The sequence below is a fragment of the Apus apus genome, chromosome 11 (assembly GCF_020740795.1).
Source record: "Apus apus isolate bApuApu2 chromosome 11, bApuApu2.pri.cur, whole genome shotgun sequence".
Classification (NCBI taxonomy): Eukaryota; Metazoa; Chordata; class Aves; order Apodiformes; family Apodidae; genus Apus; species Apus apus.
In genome coordinates this window covers 15,370,451-15,390,012 of record NC_067292.1, presented here as the reverse complement: position 1 = coordinate 15,390,012, position 19,562 = coordinate 15,370,451, and the positions used below count along the sequence as shown (strand labels likewise).

Here is a 19,562-nt window from a genome sequence, read left to right as displayed (position 1 = left end):
GAAGTTACCTATCATCTGTGAACATGGAGAGTTGACTTAGTTCTTCTTTCCCAAATGGCATGCTTTTCCTTGGTCGTGATGGGCAGGGAAAGGCCTCTAACTGTGTGAAAATTGTGATGGAAAATTTCACATCTAGACATTTGACAGTCTGTAGAAGTGTGGTATCAAATTGTTGGATAGTTTGTCTTAATGTGGGTATTCTGAGACTACACATCAGATAATTATCTGCTTCCATACCTCCCTGCTCTGCTGATGGGTAACTGCCTCAGTTGCAAGTTTCTAAAAATACTCCGGTCTCACAGAGCTGAGTGAGAACTTCCTTTTCAAGAACTGTGTGGACAATGGAACTAAGCAGCCCTCCACAGCAATATATGAAATGTGGAAAAATTTGCAGCCATTTGCAGCTTAGTATCCTTTTTTCTTCTTGGGTAACACACTCTGTTTCTCTCTCCAGAGGTCATAACAATGGAAAATGGTGATCATAGATGTCTTATTTTGTCTTCAGTCTGTGAAGACATAGTATGTAGTCTTGTTTGTGTAAAGAGTTCCATCTGCCACCAGTATTGTAAGTATTCCAGCCTAGGAAGAAGCAGCTACTACAATTGTGCAGTCCTTTGCAGATCTATTTGCCCCCTCTAAGTTTGGACACTTAATTACTCATAGCCTGACCTGATCAGTGGCAAAGGCAAAATGTTGATTCTCACGTACATTTGGTATTTTCTGCCACTGTAGAGCACCGAGTCTTCATTTTTAAATTTAAGCAAAACTATTGACAGTCCTAGTTGTTTATAGATATATTTGATAAAGGTGGAATTACAGTACATTAAGGATTAGGGTTAAATTATGGAACACTAGTTAACATGAAAGGTACATAGGTACGGGATCATTCCAGTCTTTCAGTCTTTACTTGAAAAGGCCAGTTCATAATCCTATTTAGGTAGCAAATTGATACATTGTATGCAACACCTTGTATTAGTTTATAGAGTTTTGTGCTTGCAGACAAAGTGATGAAGTACATTATTTTTGCTGGAGTTGTAAGGATACTTATATTTGAGCTTAACTACTAAATCAGTAAAATAATTTGAAAGGAATTCAGTTCTAAAGGAGCTCTTGTATCAACTTTCTGTAAGCAAATTAGATTTTGAGAATGCAGCATTCCCAGGAAGTAAGCTTTATGCTTGATCCTATGGTGTTCATTTGTATCTGCTTCTTGTCCAGTGTACAAAAATAACATCATTTCTTACCTGCTCATAGAGGAAAATTTCTACTTTCCTCTATGGTTATAGTGTTATAATTTTCTAATTGCTCTTACACTTTATTTTTTTAAATTCCTTTTCCTAGCCTATTAAATGATATAAACATATAGGTGGAATGCTTATTCCTTGTAAGCAAAGATTATCTGGTGACTTCCTGAGATGGTCCTCTGATTGGAGTATATAAAATCAAAACTTCCTCCAATTAACTTTCTTCTAACAGTTGCATTGAATAAGGGTAAAACTGAGCAAAAGTTGCATGTCAACAAACAGTATCTTGAGAACTCTTCAACTGGCGTGGAATCAGTTTAGTTATTGTTTACAAAGGAGGTGATCCAAATGTGTGGTACAATAGTAAAAGACCTGTTAAATAACAGATCTTTTTGAAAGCCTTTGATTTGTGGCATTGAACATGGTAGGCTGATGTTTTTGGAAATGATTATTTGGTTGAACTGGTTTTGAGTCTCACACTCAATAAATCTGTAGATTAATTTCAGAAGTCCAGAAAATAAGTAGCAAGCACCTCCTAGTTCTGAGGTTTTAAGAACTGGATGGCTCTTTCTGGACACCAGTATTCTTATTTTTAGAGGTCTAATTATATTTGCCTATACAGCATGGTTTCCTGGGAATTACTGAACTCTGAAATGTACAGTGAAGATTTGCTGCTTGGTTATAGGGCAGTTTCAGTACAATTATTTTATTGTCAAGTTTAGTTGCTCCTATTTCTTAATATGTCCAGGGACAGGTATATAATTTTGTGCAATTAAAGTGTGATTGAAAACCAGTAAGGAGGGTTCTAGCTTTGTCTTTTTTTAAAGTGTGGGTTCATTTGTTGTTGTAGTTAAACTTTGAAGCAGGTGGCTATAGCTGATGTAAAAGTTTTCTTCAAAACCTCAGTTATCTGAAGTAATGATTCTTTCTACTTCAGCTGCTTAAGACTAACAATAGGATTTTATTTGTTTATGTTTGTCCATCAAATTGGTTATTAAATATTTTATCTGGATGAAAACAATGAAAAAGAAATTACTTCTTTTTCTTGTAAAGGGGCTGGTGGGAGATCTGTGAAGCTTTTTAGCATGACAGACCCTGAAGCTCAATGTCAGTGCTTTTATCCTTGGCCTAGTGCATCAACACTTTTTATGGTGACCTTATTTGAGAGATATGGGCTGGCATCTGAATGGTTGGGAAGTAGGTCTGTTGAAAAGGACCAGCAGGTCCTGGTGGATAGTGACATAAATCAAAAACCTGGAGCAAGTTCCTGAAGGGCCACTAAGATGGTCAGTCCCTGGCATGCTTGCTCAGGGAGTTGGACTTGTCCAGCTTGAGGAAGGGAATACTTCAGGGGACTCAGCAGCAGCCCCCATACCTGTGAGGAGATAGAGCCAGGCTCTTCACAGGGGTTCATGGTGGGGGGTTAGAGGCAACAGGCACAAGTTGAAAGGAGAAGTTCAGACTGCATACAAAGGGAAAAAAAATCACTGAGAAATCTGAAAAGATTGCCACTTTAAAGGGTTTATCCTTAATGGTTTTTAAGACCTGACTGAAGAAAAGCCCCAAGCAAGCATTCTTCTTCTGAATTCAGTGTGGCTTGTGCTTTGGGCAGAGGTTGGATCAGAGCTCTCCTGATGTCCCTTCCAACCTGAACAATCATATGATTGCACAAGGTGAATAGGTAGCAAAGATTGATTTGATCCTCCTTGTACTGTCTCAGAAAAACATGGATCTGGAAGAGTGGCATTGTTTCATCCTTTGCCTGGAAGACCTATGCAGTGGGAGACCCAAGCACTTATTTCCTATTCAGGATGGCTATCTTAACATGGTTGGTGAAGAGTTTGCTTTCAAGGTCTTCGCCTAGGATGGGAATCCCAGCCCTGCAGGGTGTACTGTGCATACTTGTGTGAGCGAGCTGCTAATTCTGATCTGTCTGGAGCATGTGGATTTAATACAGCCAGCTGGATACCTCTCCCTTTGTAGTTGCATGTTGACTCATGACATCCTAAAATAAATGTTTTTTTGTTTAGCCCCATGTTATTTTGCTGTAAGGGGTTGCTAGTTAGAGCCCATCAATTTGGTTTGGCAGATGTAGCAAGGTAGAAAATAGCAGTGTGTAAAGACTGTTCCTTTCAAACTCCAATCTGGAATATGTGTCACTGGTACCTGTTAGCTTTTTATATACGGGACAGGGCTGTTACTTCTTGTAAGTAAGCTTCAGAATTTTTTCTTTGTTAAGAATTATAGGCACATGTTAGTTCAAGTTTTATTCTGTAGTACTCTTCAGAAGAATGCATCCAGAGGGAGGCAATTCAAGCACCAGAATTCCCTGTAAACCCTGTTACTTTTGACACACAGGAACCCAAATCATAGTAGTTTAGCACAAATCTGGAGATCTAAAGTAGTTTTCCTAGAAGATAAAACTTTGTTGTGCACAACTCGTGGAAGAATGTCTCCTAAGGAAGCTTTTAATTGAAGTGGGCATTAATTACTGCATTCTTCATTTCTTCTTCCTCTAGTTTGATGCCAGCTGCTGGTTGCATAGAGGCTCAAGTGCCCATGTGTGAGAGGAACGGGGAATCTAGTGAACTTTAAAATTGCAGACTGAATAATTTGGTACTTTTTAAAGTCCTAGATCCAACCTAAATCTTCGTGGTACCCAAAATGTTGGTATGCGGTGGGATATTTTGTATTATGCATGTAAGACACTAGAAAAGTATCTGATTTTCAGAGGATGGATATCATAGTTAAGAAAATGAGTCCCTTTAATGTGTCACATGCCCATGTCAAAACCCCTCCCCCTAATCACCATCTGTATTGTAATAAATTAAGCATTGACTGTTTAGTGCAGTCTGAGAATAGGATGTGTGAGAATCATCACTAGTGATTCAGATCATTACTACAAGAGAGTAGCCTAATCAGATTGCTTTGTTTGGGGGAGGAGGGAGCACCCAAACACTAAAATTGGAAAGAACTCCTGATTCTCTTCCAGAACTAAAGATTTCACTGTCATTGAGATCTACTCCAAACATTAAAAAGAATAGTAGGTTGAAAAGAAAGTGTCACTGCTTTTGTATCTCAGTACATTTCAAAGCAGCTTTTTTATTCTTGTTCAAGCGTTTCATAATTGCATCAATTTATTAATCAGAAATAATTAGCTTTTCCAGCTTTAGAGACATTAGTCACAGAAGTCCCATAGAATATGGACCAGGATTTCTTACATCTGGCAAAAACCTGGTGCTGCCTTTCTGGAAATGGAGCTTTTCCCTGTGTTCTTTTGTATTAGTTAATAGAAACCCTCCTTGAAAAGGAATACTCATCAAAGAATGTTATATGAAACAGAAAAACAGTACTCATAAACCCTGTTGGATTCCAAGAGTTATTACATTTTACATCATATACAGTTTATTTTTCCAGATGCCACAGTTCAAAATAATGTCTTTTTAATACTACTAGTAGAGTTCTACAGATTCATAATAGCACGTGACATGTTAATATCCTCTGTGACATCCTACTGGTCATATCCAACTGTGATAAACAGTTGTATATGCTATAAAAGTGACATCTATTATAAAAATAAAGATAATGCAAAAGGATACAAACAATTCCTTAAGTTTGTAAAGACTGTTACAAATCTTGAATGTTAATTTGAAGGAAAAATTACATGCTAATGCTAAGTTTATGTCTTCAGTTAATAGTCCTTTATTCCTTCAGGAAAAAAATAATCAAGCAGCTATACTTTAAATGAATTTAATGAACTGCAAAGACCGACATTTTCACTATAAAAGTCACACTTCATTTAATGAAGTAGTTAAATATTGATGCTGTATTAAAATACAGGCTGAATAAAAATGGCAATACATTCTTCAAAATAGGAATTTGAGCTGTTTTTTTTCTTGTTATATTGAAAATTTCATGAACTGAGAAAAGGGAAATACAGCAGAATATCTCCATAATAAACAGCACTTTGTTGAAATAACATTAAAGTTGAAAGACACGAAGCTGTAAAAGCAAGGAAATTAAGTCACTGTACTCTTAACTCAGCCTCTTTGTGCTTAAGCACTGCAACTCTAAAATGAATGGATCCAATGTTACCACCATTCAATGTGCAATATTTTCTGAGATTCTTGGAAACGAAGAATAGATTGTAACCCTGTGCTACAGATGGCACATAAAAGACCTACCCATGTGTTTGCCCAGGATATGAGTAGTTATATCATGATATTGTTTGATCTTAATTCAAAGGAACTGTGTTTTAAGTTGATTTTATAATTTTGTTGGCAATATTCTAGCAAAGCTATGTTGCCTGTGTTGTGGCTTCCACACATATCCACAGGCATAATTTGAATTTTCAACTTCAGTTTTTATATCTGCACTTTCACCATAACAACACAATAATGGCAGTGGATAAAGCAGCATTGCTGACAAAGGGGACTGACGTTTTCCCCAATTCTAACACCTAGATGATGCTAAAGGGAAAAGAAAACAAGAATGAATCTTACCGTAGAGATGAGTAGGATCAATGATTGAGTGATGATATGATTGACTTCACTTTGATGGATTGAGTTATGTCGTACTGTAATTCATAAAGCTGTACTAATTCTGACATCAGGCTTCTGAGTATAGTAAAATACTGAGGATGACACCTTTGGACTGCTGAAGTCAATGACAAAACTCCCATTAATTTCTGGCATTTCTGATTTAATTTTCAGTGACTGACTTGTAAAACAATGGCAAATTGATTTAGTAGTCTTTTTTTCCCCTATGGGAAAGATCTCTACTTCATGTAGAAATTCATATGTAGAGAATCATATAATTCTATGTAAAATGATTTATCTTTTGACTTTGAAAATATTAATTTTAATATAGTCTGATTTCTTTCCCATACCTCTTATCATGTAAACAGCAAAGATGATGGAAGAAATTGGAGCTATTTTAAAAGCAGTTGGTTGTGTACATGGTAATATATGCAACTGCTAATACAATCCAATGATGAGGAATGCAGCTTTCCTATAGAAGACTAATGAATCATTTCTGTAACTAGCAGCTATGAGATGTGGTCTCTACATGTGGTGGTGGAAATGTGGCTTAGATGTTTGTTTTGGCTTCCCCCCCCCTTATATGCAAGAGTTTTATTTGAAAAGACAAAGAACAAAAAACCCACAAACAAACAAAAAAATAAAAAATTGAATCTGAGAACTAATTATATGAATGTATTTGTATTTGGAAGACATGCAGTGTTTGTGTCTATTACAGAGATCCTCAAAATTCCTCATAAGATGGTAGATCAGCATCTGTTTGTGTAGTTATGTGTTCTGGTATTTTGCCACAACAAGCACTAGAATGATCTACTTAATAGAACACAAAATTTTGTAGGGTATTGTATCACATCACCAGAATTTACCTAGAATTAACAGAGCATTGAAGAATTTCTTCCTCTTTTAGACACACTTCCAGAAAAAGGAGGAAAATGGATGTCAAATATACATTCGTGCTATTCATTGTGGTCAAGCAGTTCAGGTTCTGCAAAAGTTGTGGCTCTTGGTTGCTGATCTGCTTTCTGCTTAAGGCAGTGGTCCCACTGAATAGAAAAGGACAAGGCATAACCCAGTGAGAAACCCTTGGTGACACATTGAGCAATCTGTGTCTTATGTAGGTAAATCTTTAAAGAGAGAATTGCAAAATATACCTGAAAAGCTATTTCTATGCTACAGATAGTCAATAGTTACATATTAGAATGCTAATATTAAAACTGTAGCAGTGCTGCTCTAACAGTAGTATAGGGAAGATGTTTTATTAAACACTAATTTCACTAGTTATTTAAGAAGTAGCTGGCTTTGCACGCATTAATCTCTTTTTCTTTTTAATTCAAGGTTGATGGTCTAGGTCTTACACATTATATTTATGAATAGGGCATTCAATAACTATGCAAAATATCTATTTCTCCCATGGGAATCTGTGCTTTGATATATTCTGATCCTTATTAAATTTAAACAGGATCAAATTTATACAGCTTTGGCAGAGATTTATTAAAATACACTGAGTGGACAGCTTGTGGGAGTGCAGTGTGCTGTAATAACATATGCCTCTTACCAGAGAATAGTAATTATTGAGTATCAAATAAATCTGTAGGAGGTTAAGTATATATGGAAAAGATATCAATTGTCGTTTTCTACAACCAGACAGAAGTACTGTCTGAAGATTTGTTGCTGTATAAAGAAAAGAACCACCCCCTTATAAAACCCTAAATATTCAAAATGTCATTTACCAACAAAGCTAATATTCATCCAGTCTTCAAAAAATGTTAATGACATTGTTTCGTCTTCTTCATCTGCATAGCCAGCTATTCACATTCATATCAAAGATTTATTAAATGTAATTGAAAACCATGTTTGCTACAAAGTTTTGTAAATTTTTCTTAATCAGAGCCATTGTGTCCTTAGAAAGGAAAATCCAAATTCATGGGCACAGATTAACCAAATAATTTTTTTAACTTAAAAATATATAACATCCCTCATCCATCCAAGGTTCAGTAATGGTCTGTTTAAGGTTAGATAATTTAACCTTTTATATTTTTTAAGTGGTAATTTCACTAGTGTAAGAATTGAAGAATTGATAGGTCGGTCAGTAAAGCAGTAACTAAATTCTGGCATGGTTGTGGTTCGGATGAAGCTTCTGTATTTTTGATACAACTCTTTGGAATTTCAAAGAATGAGATATGTAAATATGGTAATTCTGTCACTAAACATGGAAAAAAAGGCAAATCATTGGTGGGTAGGTGGGCAGGCAACAACATAAACCTCATCCCTCTTCCACAGCTCCTGGCAGAAAGATGGATGGTTACATGTTAAGACAGGAGCATTTGGAGGAATGCATTCAAGTTTGGAAATCTTGGAGGTTGTCCTGTGCTCTTCAGGAACATAGCAAAGATAGTTGAAGGGTAGTTATGGCTCTTCTGTGGTTTGGATCTCCCAAACAAATATTCTTTGGAGGGCCAAAAGAGGATGTCCTCTGACACCACACTGGTTCCTTCTGTTGCATACTGAGTTTGCTGCCTTGTCTTCTTCACTGCTCATTTCAATCAAAAATAGATTTTATTTTGAAGTGGTGGTTAACAATCTGAAAATTTTGTGCTGTAGTAATAAAGTAATATAATGATTTTTAGGAATTAGGGATATTTGAAATTTAGCAGTGTCCAAGTAGACTGTTACGTATGTGCACGAGTGTGATTCAGCGCTGATGTGACCTTTGAACTCTGGGCTTTGCTAGAGATGGTTTAAGCAAGTAGGACTTCATTTGGTCTATTCTGCTCGTGTTTCTCCCTGTGACATGAAACGAATGGAGTAATTTCAGGAGGAAATGTATTTCTCTGGGCTTATTGTATTAAGTAAGTGACTTTTTAAAGAAAACACATTTAGGTACAGATTATATTTGATTTAGAACTAGTACCATCAGGATACCTCTGCATTTTGTGATGAACATCTACTGAAAGCTGTCTAGTTCCTCGGTAAGAAATGTAAAAAATTAATTTTGGTAAAAGTCTTTATGCTTTTAAAAAAAATTCTCTGGACATTCATTTGCATGTGATACAAATCTAGTTCACTCCTTATCACATCGGTGGTGGTTATTTTACTAGTCTTTTTTCCTATTCTTCTTTTGACCTTTGGGTCCAAATATAGTTCAAGATTTTTCTAAATAAACTAACAAAACCTGATTACTTCAAGCTAGCAAGTGTATGCTCTTAAATTTACACGTTCTATTTCTGTCCTTCATTATAAGAGAAGAAACACTGTGTATTTGTTAAAATAAAAGTCAGGGTATTTGGGTTGCAATCCCGTTTCAGTTATTACATTGCTGTATGACCTTGGGCAAGTTGTTTATTGTGCCTGTCCCTCACTGGCTTTTCCTGTGAAAATGGAGCTGGTAATATACAGGGACCTCCCAGTAGTGCTCAGGAGCTGGATTCAGTGCTGTCTGTGTAGGGCTCTAGGACACCTGCCTGGGCACTACTGCAGGCATTTCTATACATGCATGCATATTACCACTCTGTGTAATAGAAGTTTCTATGTAGGAAATAAATACGGGTATATGATGTATCAGCATGTTTGACTACCATCCTTTGTGGTTATAGTTCATATTAATGAATCATCTTGTCACACAACTGGCATTTTTTCTTCAATTTGTGATTATAGTAGAATAAGCAAGAAGTAGAAGCAAATTCCTTCTCTTAAAATCCACAGGTGTTTTGACACAGAATGTCTATTTCTGGGGGTGTCAGGATTACTTTTTTTAAAGTAGGTATGCTGTAACAATGTAGACATGGATTTTAAGTTATATGGGATTAATAAAAACTGAGTAATTACACTAAAATGAGGAATTCCAAAGTAAAATCACTAGAATAGCAGTCTGCTGACATCATTATGCATATAGCAATACTGTATGGTAGGTAGCTGCCCAGTTGTCCTAAATTTTAATGCGTAGGGCTGTATGGAATCAAGTAATTGTGGAATAAAGCTGGGAATCTGATGTGCTGCACATTTAAGAAAATCTTCATCACATCTATTAAATTTTCTGTGTCAGGCTTTTCATTTTGTAAGCAAATTAAAGAAAACACAATGTTTTGCAACTGATATTATTCTTGAGAATAATACTAATTTCCTTTGGTGCAATAGAGATTAAGGAGTCCTTTGCTTATAAGCAGTCATAGGATAAGTTTAGTTTAAGCACAGGAAATGCATTTTTAAAGAAGATAACTTTATTTGTCAATGGAGATTAGCCATATTATTTTGGTTTCTGTTTACTTTTATTAATTCTGGTACGTGACAGCAAAATTATAAATCTTGCAGGGGTGTTAAGTATTTTGTAAGGACAATCATCTTTTGAAATAATTCCCCCTAATGTCTCAAATGAAATGACAAGCCATTAGGCTAGGAATTTATTCATTCATCACAGTAAATCAAGCTGGCACAGTGGCTTGTAAAAGATCATCATCTCTATAGTGGTATCTTCAGGGTCAAACAATCACATCACTTCTAACTTGGAATTGCTGCTGCCGTCTGTGTGTTTTACTACAGGCCCTAATAGAGAGGAAGATTCTTAACTGCATTGGGGGAGGATTATTAAGGATTTAAATCTTTTACTGAAGTTTCCTCTTGTCTGCAATAGTTGGAAGTTTTGTATAAAATTTGTTGGCAGATGTAAAACAGTTTATGTAATAATCGCATCATGGGTTTTGTGCACGAAGATAGCATAAGCTAAAGGTAATAGCCTTGTAGGATTTGAAGTCAGCTGAATATTTGCTCTGAAATTTCAGTGGCTGTGATGTTCTAAAACAACCTGACTTCCTCTTGAATGATGTCTGTTTCCTCTTAGAGTCTCATTGATTAATTAATAATGCTCAGATAGTAAAAGTCTTAATTTGAAGATAACATATGAGATACAAGATATTAATTGCACCAAAGATAACATGCTAATGAAAAGGTTCATGCACAGTTGCCTAGGGTTAGCAGTGTGCATTGAAATACTTGGAATAGAGACCTAGTTATACTCTAGTATCTGAATGCTGCATTTTTGGAAAGGTAGCAGCATTTGTACTTCCCAGTTTTCTGGGAAAGAATTCTTTGTGCAGTGTTCCTTTTGCAGTAGTAGGAGGTAGTTTGATAAGAAAAGAGGCATTGTAAGCCAATGATTTATAGCAGTAAGTGCACTTCTGCATTGAGTATTAGTTGCAAATGCAAAACAAATACTTTTGAAGTCATAGTTTAGTTTAGAAGAGGAACAAAATGCAAACCTCTCATCTTTAAAAGAAGGAGGTTGTTTTTGCTTCTTAGACCCCTCATTCTTCAGATAGAGCAATGATGCACAGTTTAAGCAAGGTAATTAGTGAAAGTCTTAAATACTAGTGCCTACATTTTATGTGGCAATCTGGAGTCTATTTCCTGGACCAACCTCCATCTCATTCTCCTAGCAAAATATGGGAAGGAGAAAAATGCAACTCCTGTGGCTCACCTATGATTTATTCTATTGCTGTGCAATTTTCCAGCACAGCAGTTTCTACCATTCCTTCCTCTGTCCCCAGCAACCTTTTGGAAGTTTCAGTGTCACCTTATCTAGCTCACAGGAGTGAAGCAAAAGCCTTGAGCTCTGGAAAGCATTTGCTTTCATCTACAGGAAGGCTGCACATCAGCACTGGCTTCAGCTTCAGGGAGACTGGTCTGCCACTTGTGTCATGAGTAGTATAAATAGATAACATATATAATGCAAGTGTCATAGTTGAAGATACAAAGATTATCTCACATTGAACATTCATGACTTTTTAGGTGTTCTTCGTGAAGGGCAATGCAGTGGAAATAAACCTTTATGTACTTCCTAGATGAAAATTAAGCCAACAACTTCACACCAGAATAAAATTAGATTAAATGGTAGTGAAGTGTGGTCTGAATTCTTGTCTGCATGAAGGAATGGCTCTGGACGTTGACTGTGATCTGACTCCAGTGTTAACATTCAGTATTTGTTGGCTCAGAGGGAGCAGCTGTTCTTAAGCTTTATAAAATGTTTATAAAATTCACTAACTAAAGGTGCATCAAGGTGAATAATGAAAAAGTGTCTCTGTGCAAGAGAAATAAGCAGATACTTAACGTAAATCTTCAGTCTTGGCTTTCTTCAGTGCTATGTAGGCAGCAGCAGCAGTTGCTGCTCTATGCAGTTATATGCATGTGTAGGGGGAGGTATTGAGTTGCACATGAATACCACATGTGTGGCTGAAATAGCTTCATATCACTAATATTCTGCATTGCACAGTAATCCTTCCACTAAGGGGGAAAAAAAAAATAGTCTTAAATTATTTGAGTCAGCCAGATGAGTTACCAGAATAAAATCTATCAGTCACTTCTTCTGGGTGGTTATTGCATTCTGTGATTCTGTAATTCACCAAATAATATTTCTGTCATTTAGAAACTAGAAGTTCATAGCCTGGTGTGTAGGGCTGGGGTCTAGACAGAGAATTTAAGTTTGAAAATGCTTAAAAGTATGTGCTTTAAACACCTCTGCTTTTGTTTTCCTTCAGCCCATAGGAACCTGTGTTTTTTCTCAAAGGATTTATACCTGGAAGTTGTTCCTGTATTATTACAGGTAGCCAACAATGCCACCATTTTGCAGAAGGCCTAGTAAAGAGAAGATCACAGCTTGATAGGATCTAGATCAAAGAGAAGCTTTGCAATTGTGAATCCTGCTTTCATTCAGGGCTGTAGCCACTGTTGTGGAACTTGGATGCCTGTGAGTTAAGTGCAGGCAAGAACCAAAGGACAGTGTTTTGTAGATCTAGCCCTAAGCCAGTGGAGAGGGACTTTGTGTTTTAAATGTGGCATTGTTACACTTCAGGAACAAACAAATGCTTAGGTATCCCCAAAGAAAAACTGGTACATCTGAACTCAACCTGTAAGCATGTGGCTTTCTGCTGGTCTTGACGACCTAACAAATGTTTCATAACAGAAGTAGAAACAAATATAAATAATTAGTTTCTAATCAGCAATTTTCTGTAAATAGAAGTTATATGAATATTGCTACTTTTTTGCCTCCTTAATTTGATACCCAACTCCATATCAGCATAGGACCTGGTGTTTGAATTTTGAAGCCTGATTTATCCTTAGAGATTTTAGTACTTTTGGCTTATTCTCTTTGCCTTTGTAACAACAGTCCTTCAAGTTTTCCTTTTTACATTTTAGTGTTACCTAAAATCCATACCCTGTGATGTTAGAAGCCTTACTGTTTCTGTTAGACACTCAGGGCCAAGTTACAGAGAAGTTAAGTAACTTGATCAAGGTCAAACAGACTCAGGTGGCAGAATTAGGATTTGTACTTATCTTTTCTTACCCTTAATTCCATCCTTCCTTTCCTAGTAAGATGTAGAAACCTGAATGTCACTGCCTTGAGACTGTTACATGTGTATCAGTGGATTTCGGGGAAGAAATTAAAAAGCTTCATTGGACTGTAATCAGTAAAAGTCCCCAGGCTGGTTACAGTTGCCTTGGCTCAGGAGATTGCACTGTAGCATTAAAACTATTTCCCCTGCTGCCCCTTGGCATAGGCTAGATTTTCCTAGGTTACACGATTTGTGTGTCTGAGGCCTCTAACTCTTCAGGGAATCATGTTCAAGAAATAAATAAGAGAATCTGGCTTCCAAAAGTAGTGATTCCAAATCAGCCCTAACAGATGTGAGAATAACTTTTTGTGCCAGAAAAATAAAAATTCACAGGAATATGTTCCTCTTGGTTATTGCTCAGGGAAAGAGACACTTTCAGATTTTATTCTAACTTATATGACACCATTGTTTTAAAAAAGCTCAAAATGAGCTTACACATACATACAGATTTAAGTTAGCAAAGTTATGTAGAGTTTTTCATAGGGTATTTGTACTTCTAGTAAAAAGTGCTTTTACTTGGGCTGGACATTAAGTGCTCTTTAATTTTCTTTTTCTCTTCTTTTTTCAAGAACAGACCATAAGCATTCAATAAGGTGCAAATTAACTTTGTCCAAAGTAAAATTATATGTGACCTACCAGCTGTTCACTTAAGCAGTAAAAGGCAAAGACATTACCCTTTGAAAATAAAATCTTTTGCTTATGTTTTTGCTTATATAGACAGTAAAAAGCAGTAAGTCCTATAAAAAAGGTAATGTTTTGAATGTATTCCTGAAAAAAAGTGAAGTTCTGCATTACATTGCATTACATTCTTTTCTTGACATTCAAAATATTGCTTCTTTCAAGGCATCTGATTTGTAGCATCTGGATTTTTGAAAATAATCCGTGTTTCATGGCCAGTAACATCTCTGGGCCTTTCAGCCAGTAGATGTCTGTGTAACAAAAACTTGGTGTGGTTGGTGTTTCAGTTCACTGAATGCCAGAATTCTCCACTACTCATGCTGTACCTTTTTTAACACAGTGTGGTTCCATGTAAGAAGATGGTCTTCTGTAGACAGTTCTTAACCATCTTCACTGCAGAAATGAGGAACAGAATCCTGAAAGTGCTTATTTGAGTGGCATGGGCTGAGCCGTCCTATCACATTGAGCAAGGGATGGTTAGTATGTTGCCCAGTGGTGTGACAACTTTCAGGGATTGAAAATACAGCCTTTAGGGCAATTTATCCAACTGTGGGAACAGCAGAACTCAGGATGGTTATCTACAAGCTCAATCTTCCAGTATTTCACAGGTGTTATTATTTTGGAGTAGTCATCACCCCAGAGATCATTATTTCATTGCAACAGACATTCACATCAGAAAATCTGGATAATGGGATTTCAAGGAGTTACTGTCTTGGCAAGTCAGAAACAGATGTTTCAGTTCAAAGATGTTGAGTGTGCTGTGTGGAGACACCAGTTAAATTCCACATTAAGAGAGTATTCAAGGGACAAAGGACCTTTTCTGGCACCTTTTGCTTAGTTGCCTCCAGAAAGAAGTGGTAGTACAAGTATTACAGAAGGTAGTGTCAGTGGTACTGTCCTGGAAATGATCATCAGCAATTCCTAGCACAGTGTGTTATGTCAGAGGTATTATAGCCAGTGTAATAGGTGTTAGGTAGGGGAAAAAAAAAAAAATCTATCTGAGAATAGTTTAAACAAGCTGTAACAAGGAGTAAGGCAGATTAAGCTGCTACACTAATTGAGGGAGAGATGCTCAATGAAATTATATCCTGAGGACAACATGTGTCAGATGCAAATATATTGCTGCCTCTAAAGGAGAGTAGTGTGGGGGTTTTTTAACTTAAGTGTAATAAACAATTGGCATAGCTAACTGGTTTGATGATTCAGGGCTGATTATTTGGGATAAAAAAACCCCAACAAATTGGAATTTTAAATTATCGTAGTTAGAACTTGGCTATGTAGACTGTGAAGTCTGTGTATGTGGAATACATAGTGCTGTTCCTGGGGAGAGCAGCAATGCCTGCCTGCCAGTAGTTGAAATAGTGGACAAATAATTGTTAAAATCTGGATTTCTCTAAGTCATAGCTGTGAATGAGACTGATGCAGAATATCTGAAGTCACTTTTCCCCATAGCCCAAGCATGCTGAGCTGAACTTGGAAAGAATTGCTTCCTTTGCAGCATCTGGAAATGTGCTAGGTAAAGCTCTTATGAAAGGCAATGACTTCAGCACTTCATAGTGCCATGCCTAGAAAATGTTGAATCTGTGCATTGAAGTCTGTCCTTCAAGCTTTTTTTATTGATGCACATTTTGTAACTGAATGGGTTCAGTATCACTGCATTTGTTAAAAGAATCAATGTGTAGAAGTCCAATTTTGAACAAGGGAAGGCTGTAACTGTGCATACATAATGGCTTGAAAATCCAAGCCTGTATTGTATGTGTGGCCTGTTCTGACAGCGTTATTGTTCACTAGGTGATTAGTTCTTCTACCTTGGATGTACAACTTCTTCTTTTTAATGTTGTCATTACTATTAAACACTCTGTAATCACTATTTCTGGTGTCCTGCTAGTATAGAAAGCAGCTCTATAGTCCATTTAAAATATAGATGAGTTTTCTATATTTTTTCTCCTTGATGTCATCTTGTGTAGCATAATGAAAAACAGGAAAAGAAAAGCCATGACAGCTGAAGTCTTTTACTACTTTATACTGAACAGTGCTCACAAAGTTTTACAAAAGGGACAAGAAAACTTAAAATGCTTTTATGAAAACTTACTCTTTTATTTGTGCTTGATTTTTCTACTCGAATAGCTGTATTGGGAGGGGAGTTCAAGGGTCTTAATTTTTAATGTCTTCTCCAGTAGTAAGAATGTGTCTGATTTTTTTGGAATTACTGTAATAACTTCACACCTGTGTAAAATTTCAGATTTTTGCCATTGTTACAACCTTTGCTAATGAAAATGTCCATTTAAGTGCCATGAATATTTTAAATAGATATTCATGCTGGGCTTGAAATCCTGCACGTAATTTTCTAAACTAAGCCATTAGCATTGATAGATACTGTTATTTTGCAAATCTTGACTGCAGCAATTCGTACATGTCAAATTTAACCCCTGCCCACTACCTCTGTAGAGGAATAAAACTATCTGAGTTTAGTGCTGTCTATACACACAGCTCTCGATATCTCTTGACAGTTGATAGCAATCATGCTGCTAGATGTTTTTCACTGTATAATGCAGAACTCAGGTCACTATTGGTAAACCTATTCTAATCATGGCTTCTCAGAACACAAATCCATTAACCTGTAGCGATAAACCTGCTGCAAAGACTTGAAACAAACAATGATGCTCTATAAATGATAGAGTTCATGGCTGGACTGTATTTGAAGGGGCATTCTGAATAAAGTTAAGAAAGTAATGTAGAAGAAAAGTTAATGAATTTTAAGAGGAGTTGCCTGTTGTCAAGGTACAACTGCTTACTGAAGTTTCTACTCAGATAAATACTAATTCCAACTAGAATATTGCACTAACATGTGCATAGCCTAACTCAAGCAATATAGAATACTTCTGCTTCTCTTTTCCTGAAGGTGTTTAAAAGTAGTTTTGCAGATTGCTTCAGTGTCACTCAGTCTTGAAGAACTGAAGAGCCACTTCATCATCAAGAGCTATAGAATAATTCTGGCGTGACAGATGATGGTGATGGTAAAGCTGACTTTATCATAACACATCGTCATCGTTTTGATGAAACCTTCCACAGCAAACATCAGCTAGTTGAGGTGAAAATCTGCTTCGCTTCTTGTTTGACTCCTCATCTTAGAATATCTGTTGTTTGCTTAGGTTTTTTCCCCTCGTAATTCTAGCACGTAAGGATTCTTCTTATAGTTTTGTATGGTTTTGTAGAAGCACATGAAATTATTGCTTTTTCCCCTTAACCAGGTCTTCTGAGACCTAAGGGTAGTTTCTCTGACACACCTTCTTAGACTTTCATGTAAGCTTATTTCTTGTTACACATAGGACCATCTTCAGGGATGTGCTGAGATAATGCTCTCCCTTTTGGATTTTTAGCAAGTCCCTGGAAAACTGCCTCAGGGCTCTGTTTTTCATTGTTTAATGTTTTGATTTTTCTAGCTACCTAGCCTTAACAAAACAGTTGCATTAATGAGTCAGGCTTCATTCAGGAACTGAATGCAGAAAAATATCAAAAAGTCATCGTCAGCTTGTAACCAGAGACTCTGTTTAGAGCAGTTTGTTTTATTATTAACTTGATAATTAATGGCAGAAGTCTTTTGGAAGTCACCTCCGACAAAGAGAATTGGTAGATAAGGGTTATTTGGCTGATTTTGAGAACAACTGGATCTACAAACTCATCTTTCCAGATGATCTTAAGAATCAACTGTCTGCAGCAGACTTCAACCGAACCACACATGAAGAAAGCTTGTAAAGTTTTTTCAATTTCTCTGTCATCACAGGGACTTCTGTTCATTCTTGAGAAGAATCTGTTTGTACTAAGAAAACTGCCGAAGGCCCAAGTCATCTGTGAATCACCAGGCTTTCTTGTGAATTGGCTGTTTCCCTGTAAAAGCTTGCTGAAAATTTCGCCAGAGATTGTTGTGATTACTCTAATGCTGATGTGGGAACATACAATTATGATTAAAAAGAAGCCCAGATCAGCATTCCAGGTTATAGATAAATGTTCCTTATGTTGTGCAGGGAAGTGCACCGCCTTCTCAGTGATTATTTAGTTACTAACTGTAATGCATTCTGTAGTCAAGAAATTAATGTACCTACTGGAAATACACCTAAGCCAGGTCTTGATTTTGAAGTGCACATCTGAATATTTTTTCTTGTTTAAACTTTTGGAAATGTTTTCAGTATTTCAGCATGGTTTCTGATACTTGTAGAACCCTGTAAAATAATGACAGAAAAGAAGCTCCATATTTTCCCTTGAAGTCAGATACAGTTTGAATGCTTTAAAAAATAAAAGTATAGTGCTATAAATTCAACCTCGCATGAGTGAAGTATCTGCTTATGATAGAACTGTATTTGGTTTGTGTAAAAGAAGCCTGGTCATTTTCTGGTGATCACAGTGAAATCCGTTTTACCTCTGCATCATATGTTTGTATTTTCCATTTGATTCTGCAGTCTTGACCTGCATTCAGCAATGTTTTCCTGGATGAGTAAGTCCCTGGTGTGCTTAGCAGCTGTGTGGAACCACTCATGTAAGACCTGATCAACATGAAAAGAACTTAGGGCCTAAAAGAAATCTTATGTGGGTGTATTTTAATTGCTTCATTACCATGACAGTCTGCAATATCTATAATTCTAAAGTCTTTGAAAAAAGAAGAATAAGCGGCTTGCGTGCAATAAAAAATAGAGTTTGGTACATCAGGTGTTTGTCAGATAAACACTGCAGATCTACCCAAATGAAGGCACTGGGGTTGCACGAATGTCTGAGATAGTTTTCACATCAAAAGCTTAATGCCTCTTGGTGCCTTTAGCCTTTCTGATTTCCCTAAATGATCATAAAGTTACAAACTGTCTTTCTAGGAGGTCTCTAAGAATCCAGTTAGGAGCTTTTTATTATACTGGCAAATTCATATTGAATTGGTATTCATTTTCACTAGTGTGGAAAAATCAAATCAGTGCTGTTATTATTATACTGTTGAAAAAGGAAATAATTAGGATGTAATGTAAAACTGCAAATGTGATGAAGCACTCTTATTACGTTAGGCTAAGAATGCTGTGGCTTCTTGTTCCAGCTTGCTTCAAGCAGCAGCTGAGGGAGGAAATGGAGGGCGTTTCGCTTGTGGCGGGGGTTATGTGCACTGTCGTTTGACTGTGTAATTGTCTTTTGATGGCCGAAAGGGTGGTTGCTTTGCCCACTTGTGCTTCCTGCCAGGCTGGGGTGTTGGTTCTGGACTGTCAGAATGCTACTGCTGGTCTACTGTCACACGTGTGGTGATGCCATCTCCTTTGTCAATCGTATCTATGAGCTGATGGTTTTGTCTCCAGAAGAAATGGCTCATATATTCTTTTATGTTCATCTGAGCTTTTTTCCAAAAGGGAATAGAGCTTTTAGAGTACATTGTTAGAAAGTACAACAAGCCCCCTGAAGGTTCAGATTTGACAGGGATGTTAGGAGGCAGGTCAAGTGACTGCCTAATGAAGATGAATGGAGAAAATTGCTGGTACAAGGATCACGTGGTGGGCGCTTAGCCCAGGTTGCTGAAAGTGTGATGGAATCTCATGGCTTCATTTATCAGTGTCATATTTGGGCTAAAAGTGAGCAGTATTGTTCTCATTTCTTCCAGATGGATAGGTCAACTTTAATATTTATTGCTCTTGTAGAACATTTGTTTGATGTATTTCCATTAGCTAGGCAATAATAGAAAAGCAGTGGAGAGA

The 19,562-nt window shown here is 36.8% G+C and overlaps 1 protein-coding gene across 2 annotated transcripts in view; it reads left to right on the top strand.

The window, feature by feature from the left end:
- Window positions 1–19,562, top strand: part of TOX3 (TOX high mobility group box family member 3) — a 78,080-nt gene that overhangs the window by 16,847 nt on the left and 41,671 nt on the right. The window lies entirely within an intron of this gene.